The sequence below is a fragment of the Elephas maximus genome, chromosome 20, assembly GCF_024166365.1.
Source record: "Elephas maximus indicus isolate mEleMax1 chromosome 20, mEleMax1 primary haplotype, whole genome shotgun sequence".
In the NCBI taxonomy this organism is placed as follows: domain Eukaryota; kingdom Metazoa; phylum Chordata; class Mammalia; order Proboscidea; family Elephantidae; genus Elephas; species Elephas maximus.
In genome coordinates, this window is record NC_064838.1 from 76,596,682 (window position 1) to 76,604,297 (window position 7,616).

The following is a 7,616-nucleotide window of genomic DNA, read 5'->3' on the forward strand; positions in this document are numbered from 1 at the left end:
ATTGTATATTCCATTGGAATTTGGAAATGAGAAGTACCTAGCATTTTTATTTTATTTGGATTGACTGATTGAATGCATTCATTTCTATTAATATAAATAACATAATTTTTTAATGTCCTGAAGTACTTAAGAAAATCCTCACGACATTAACCAGAAAAAATATTCTTATTAAATAACAAATTTTCAATTTCTGAAACACTGGAATCAGTTCAATTAAACATACTTTTTATAATATGTGTATTATCATAAATATTATTCATAAATATTTCTGACACTTAATAATTATGTCTTTTCAGGTGACTGCTATGCATTTTAACTGCATTGGACCATGGAAAAGAGGAATAACGTCACCGTGTTTATTTTGTTGGGCCTTTCCCAAAACAAGAGCATTGCAATTTTCTGCTTTGTATTATTCTAATTTTGTTACATTGCTATTTGGATAGGAAACTTACTCATAATGATTTCTGTCACGTGCAGTCAGCTAATTGACCAACCTATGTATTTCTTTCTTAATTTCCTTTCTCTCTCCGACCTTTGCTACACATCTACAGTGATACCCGAACTGATGACTGACTTGCTGACAGAAAGGAAGACCATTTCTTGTAACAGCTGCATGACACAGCTCTTTACCACACATTTCTTTGCAGGTATTGAGACCTTCATTCTCACAACGATGGCCTATGACCACTATGTGGCCATCTGTAAGCCCCTGCACTATACTATCATCATGAGCAGGCAGAGGTGTAACACAATTGCCATAACTTGTTGTACTGGGGGATTTATACACTCTGCCAGTCAGTTTCTTCTCACTGTCTACTTACCCTTCTGTGGCCCCAATGAGATAGATCACTATTTCTGTGATGTGTATCCTTTGCTGAAACTGGCTTGCACCAATACACACAAAATCAGTCTACTGGTAATCGTCAATTCAGGTCTGATTGCTTTGGTGACCTTCATGATTTTGATGGTGTCTTATGTTCCGATATTATATACCATCAGGGCTTACCCTGCTGAAAGCTGTACCAAAGCTCTTTCAACTTGCAGTTCTCACATAACAGTTGTAGTCCTGTTCTTTGTGCCTATCCTCTTCATTTACATTAGACCAGCTGTAACTTTTCCAGAAGAGAAAGTGCTTGCCCTTTTCTATACCATCATTGCTCCCATGTTCAACCCTCTGATCTACATGCTGAGAAATACGGAGATGAAGAATGTCATGAAGAAGATGTGGTACTATCAATTGTTTTTGGAACGAAAGTAGTTTATGTGAAAGGCATTTTGAATTTCACTTTAGAGGTCAATAACGACTCTTAAAATTGATGTAGAATGATATACAGAATGTACACAAAAGCATGCAAAAGACAACCATAGGTCAGAGCTCAATATCTTTAGCATGTTCCCAGACCTCCTCCTGTTTGGAAAATTTTGATATATTTTTTGCACTCATTTTTACTCTATTCTCCTCATATGCCTGCCTCAGGTTCTCCATCTTTGACATTTTATTTTATGTTATAATGAAGACCCTTCACCCTTTCTCTTGATTTTTCATCTCACTTTACTGTACTGTACCTGTTGCAGTGACGTTAAAAGATATTGTAGAAGTACCACATAGGGTTTCCAAGACAGCTGGTGGATTCCAAATGCCGACCTTTTGGTTAGCAGCCACTCTCTTAACCACTGAGCCACCAAGGCTTTAATCTTTATAGAATAAGTTTCTCTTCTTCTTAGAATGAGAAAGAATAAAATAATCTCATCCTAGCAAGCCCTTATTGACAGAAAGCAGGAGCTACCTGCTGGAGGAAAAATATATTTTTCATACTGCCATTCCACCATCACAGAGCAGAGGATAGGAGGGTAGATTTTTCCGTTGAGTCCAACAGGTAAATTAGTAAACACTTAAGACCTTAATCACTCAGCCTTCGTGAACATAATTGAATACACTTAAAGTGAACAGAAACTAAAGCAGGGACAGCTTTCTGCTTTCCCTGGAAAAGATGCTTCTGCAAACAAAGGTGTCCCCGTCCTCTCCGCTCTAGAGAAAGGCACAGAGTCTCAGCAGCCTTCGCGGAGATGTCGAGACCCAGTCAACTTCGATGTCAGTTGAGTTCAGTTTATGATCTGATCTGAATACTCTGTAACACAAAGATTAGATTGTAAAATTTATACCAAACAACAACAGCAAAAAAATACATGAAATAAAAACAAGAGGAAAGAAGAAAGGAAAAATAACAAATAAATATATAATAAATATGAAATACAAATAAACGTATAGTTGCACAGCACTGGTGAATATACTAAATACATCTAATTTGCATGGTAATATGGTTAGTTTTGTTAATTGAATTTCATCTCACTTTAAAAAAAAAATCCCAGCACCTCACCTGTTGTGCATTGCATCTCTGTTAACACACACAAGGTGCTCTGTTCAGTTCCTCGGATGTGTAACGCAGATGTGAGAGGGTTTAGGGCTGTGGTTACAATGCTGGCCAATGGAAACTGGAACCAGTGGGGAATTCTCTCTCCCTCTTTCAAATTGGAAAGTCTGACACACAATATTTCATACGGCTTTCTGGGAAGATAATCCAGTGCATGGAAGAAATACTAGTTTTTGATGCCGGTGACCACTTAGATAATTCATATTCTTATTTTCCCTGCCTTATTTCCATTTTACCTCAGTCATGACTTGTAGCCAATAAAGTTTTTCTCAGTCTCTGTTTTCTAGGAAACCCAGGTTAAGATACCTGGTATCAGAACTGTCCCTAGAAAGCAGATTCTCATGAAAGAATTTTAGTTTTAGGTTTTATAGAAGTTTGAGAGCATAGGGTAGGAAATACTTGTAGAAAGGGGTGATTGCAGCCATTGTTTAAATATAGAGAAAACGATTGGAAGGAAATATACCAGAATGATAACATGACTCTGTATACATAAACACATGAATATGAAGAAAGCAAAAATACAACTGGATTGATAAACAGTATTGTGATAAATAAGGAAGAAATTGAACTTGTCAATGATTTCAGTCTCCTTGGATGAAAAATCAGTGTACATGGAAGCCAAAATCAAACGCCAAACTTGTTGTTACTAAGTCGTTTCTGACTCTTGGGGAACTGAAGGATTGCTGAATAGAATTATGGTCCATAAAATTTTCAAGGCTATGAGCTTTCAGAAGCAGATCACTAGGCTTGTGTTTCAACGGGTCTCTGGGTGGGTTCAATCGCCAAAATTTCCATTGGTAGTGTTGAAGAGGAAAATTAATAACAGACATTTTACTTTGATTTCAAGGTTTTTGTTATCCATGAAACTACATATTTACCATAAAAAAGCCTGCCAGAAATTGCTCTACAGCAATGTAAATTTGTCTTATCCTGCTAGAAAGGAATAGTCAACAAACTGTTACCTTCTGATATAAACCTCAATATATCTCTTGGCTGCAGGTGGGTAGAAAGTGAAATTATTAGCAACTAGGCAGAATTAAACTGATATCAGTTGATCTAAGTAGAAGTGGAAGACAGGGTTACCCATGGGAGACAGATTTCAGCAGAGTTTCCAGGCTATGACAGGCTAGGAAGAAGAATCTGGAGGTCTATTTATGAAAAAACTGACGAGTTAAAACCTTATAAATAGCAGTGGAACATTGGTATAGTGTCAGAAGATGCGCCCCTCTGGTTGGAAGGCACTCAAAATACGACTTTTGAAGAGCTATCTACTCAAAGTAGAGTAAACCTTAATGAAGTGGATGGAGTAAAGCTTTTGTAACATTGTTTTCTGATGTGGGACAACTCAAATTAAGAAGAAACAGCTGAAAGTATCCATTTATAATCAGAACATGGAATATATGAAGTATGAGTCTAGGAAATTTGGAAGTCATCAAAAATGAAAAGAAACACACATAAATATCGATACCTTAGGAATTAGTGAATTGAAATGATGAGTATTGGCTTTTTTGAATCAGACAATCTTAGGGTCTACTATGCTGGGAATGACAACTTGAAGAGGAAGGGCATTGCATTCATCATCAAAAAGAACATTTCAAGATCTATCCTGAAGTATAAAGCTGTCAGTGATAGGATATTATCCATACTTCTACAAAGAATTGCAGTTAATACAACTGTTATTCAAGTTTATTCACCAACCACTAATGTCAAAGATGAGAAAATTGAAGATTTTGCCAACTTCTACAGTCTGAAATTGATCAAACATGCAATCAAGATGCATCGATAACTACAGTTGATGGGAATGCACAAGTTGGAAACAAAGAAGAAGGTTCTATTGTTGGAAAATATAGTCTTGATGCTAGAAATAATGCCAGAAATCTCGTGATAGAATTTTGCAAAAACAACTTCTTTATTGCAAATACCTTTTATGAACAACATAAGTGGCACTTATACATGTAGATCTTGCAGGTGGAATACACAGGAATCAAATCGACTACATCTGGAAAGAGACAATGGAGAAACTCAACATCATCAGTCAGAACAAGGACAGAGGCTGACTGTGGAACAATCGATTGTTCACATGCAAGTTCAAGTTGAATCTGAAGGAAATTAAAGCAAGTCCACAAGAGCCAAAATATTTCCTTGAATACATCCCACGTGAATTTGGAACCCATCTCAAGAATAGATTTGACCCATTGAACACTAACTACCGAAGGCCAGGGGATTTGTAAGGTGGCAACAAAGACATTATACAAGAAGAAAGAAAAAGGTCATTAAAAAATCAGGAAAGAAAGAAAAGACCAAATGGATGCCAAAAGAAGACTCTGAAACTTGCACTTGAATTTACAGTAGTTTTTTTTTTTTTTAAAGCAAATGGAAAAAATAATGACGTAAAAGAGCTGAACAGAAGATTCCAAAGGGTGACTCAAAAAAACAAAATAAAATATTATAATGGAATTTGCAAAGACCTAGATTTAGAAAAACACAAGGGAAGAACATGCTTAGCATTTGTCAAGCTGAAAAAAAACTGAAGAAAAAATTCAAGCCTCATGTTGCAATTTTGAAGGATTCTATAGACTAAATATTGAATGACCCAGGAAGCATCAAAAGAAGATGGAGGGAACACAGAGTAGCTGTACCAAAAAGAATTGATAGATGTTCAAACATTGCAGAAGGCAGCATATGATCAAGATCCCATGGTACTGAAGGAAGAATTCTAAGGTGCACTGAAGGGAATGGGGAAAAACAAGGCTTCAGGAATTGACAGAATACCAATTGATATGTTTCAACAAAGAGATGAAATGCTGGAGGCGCTCCTAGACAACTGAAAGGAAGAGATACGTATTTCTGTCCATTCCAAAGAAAACTGATCCAGTAGAATGTGGAAATAATTGAGTAATATCATTAATGCTAGTTTTTTTTTTTTTTTTATCATTAATGCAACATGCAAGTAAAATTTTGCTGAAGATCATTCAAAAGTGGTTGCAGCAATACCTCCACAGGGAACTGCAAGAAACTCAAGCCGGTTCCAGAAGATGACATGAAACTAGGAATATCATGCTGTTGTCAGATGGATATTGACTGAAAACGGAGAATACCAGAAAGATGTTTACCTGTGTTTTATTGACTATGCAAAGGCATCCAACTGTGTGGATCAAAACAAATTATGGATAGCATTTGGAAGAATGGGAATTCCAGAACACTTAATAGTATTCATGTGCAATCTACACATAGACCAAGAGGCAGTTGTTCTAAGAAAACAAGGTGATACTGCATGGTTTAGAGTCAGGAAAGGTGTGTGTCAGGGTTGTATTCTTTCACCATACCTATTCAAACTTTATGCTGAGCAAATAATTGGAGAAAATGGACTATACGAAGAAAATCATGGTTTCAGGATTGGTGAATACTCATTACCAACCTGTGATATGCAGATGACATTACTTTACTTGCTAAAAGTGAAGATAATTTGAAGCACCTACTGATGAAGATTAAAGACTATAGCCTTCAGTATGGATTACATGTTAACATAAATAAAACAAAGATCCTCACAACTGGACCAATAAGCAACATCATGATAAAAGGAAAAAAAAAGGTTACAGTTGTCAAGGATTTCATTATACTTGGATCCGTAACCAACACTCACAAAGCAGCAGTTGAGAAACCAAACAGCATATTACATTGGGCAAATTTGCTACAAAAGACCTCTGTAAAGTGTTAAAAAGCAAAGATTCCATTTTGAGGAGTAAGGTGCACCTGACCCAAGACATGGTGTTTCAACATCCACATGTGCCTGCAAAAGCTGGACGATGAATAAGGAAGACTGAAGAATGGATGCCTTTGAATTATGGTGTTTGGGAAGAATATAAAATGGACTGCCAGAAGAAGGAACAAGACTGTCTTGGAAGAAGTACGGTTAGAGTGCTTCATGGAAGAGAGGATGGCAAGACTTCCTCTCACATATATTGGACATATCATCAGGAGGGAAGACTGCCTGCAGAAGGACATCATGCTTTGTAAAGCAGAAGGTCAGTGAAAGAGGAAGGACCTCCATGAGATGGATTGATAGAATAGCTGCAACAGTTGGCTCAGTCATAGCAACGACTGTGAGGATGGCAATGATCCAGGCAGTGTTTCCTTCTGTTGGACATAGCATGTCTATGAGTTGGAACTGACTTGATGGCATCGAACAACAACAGCTCAGAATAAACCTTATGTTCAAATTTCAGTGCATTTTGATTATTTTTAAAAATAGTCAAAAGTTTAACAATTTGTGCCACCCAGGAGCTCCATGGCGGCAGCAGTCAAGAAATCAATGATGTATTGAGATGGGCAAATCAGTCACAAAAGATCTTTTTAAAGTAGTAAAAAGCAAAAATATTATTTTGGTAACTAACGTATGCCTGAACCTATCCATGGTCTTTTCAATTGCCTCACGTGCATGAGAAAGCTGGATAATGAAAAAGAAAGAAAGAAGAAATGTTGATGTGTTTGAGTTGTGGTTTTGGTGAGGCCTATTGAACATTTTATTGAACATCCAGTGGACTTCAAACAAAACAGTGTAGGAAGAAATGCAAGTAGAATGCTTCTTAGAAGCAAGGGTGAGGAACCTTTGTCTTGCTTACTCTGGACACGTTATCAGGAAAGACCAATCGTTAGAAAAGTGCATCAAGTTTGGTAGAGCGTCAGTGAAAAGTAAGGGAACACTCAATGAGATGAATTGACACAATAGCCACAACATTGGTCTCAAACATGCTAATCAATATGAAGATCATTTCATTCTGTTATACTAATAAAGTTGCCAAGAGTAGGAGTTGACCAGATGTCAACTAATAAAACTATATATATCAAAAAAAACTGTATATATACATATATATGTGTGTGTGTACATATATATGAATGATTATATAACTGTGTGTATTATAAAAAATGTTAAAATAAAAAAATAGACGCTTAAGAAAAAAATCTATGAAAATACAAAATAAGCATAAAAAATGTTACAATATTTGGGGTAGCATGTTTTCCTCTATGCTGTTGTTCTCTTTCAGTGACCACAAGTCGATTCAGACTCATAGCAACCCTATGTACAAGAGAACGACATCCGTCCTGTGCCATCCTCATGATCTTTGTTATGCTTGAGCCCATTGTTGCAGCCTCTATGTCAATCCATCTATTTGAGGGTCTTCC

The 7,616-nt window shown here is 36.5% G+C and overlaps 1 pseudogene; it reads left to right on the forward strand.

Moving 5' to 3' along the window:
• The first annotated feature begins 328 nt into the window (after window positions 1–328).
• Window positions 329–1,258, forward strand: LOC126064210 (olfactory receptor 4P4-like; annotated as a pseudogene).
• The last annotated feature ends 6,358 nt before the right edge of the window (window positions 1,259–7,616 follow it).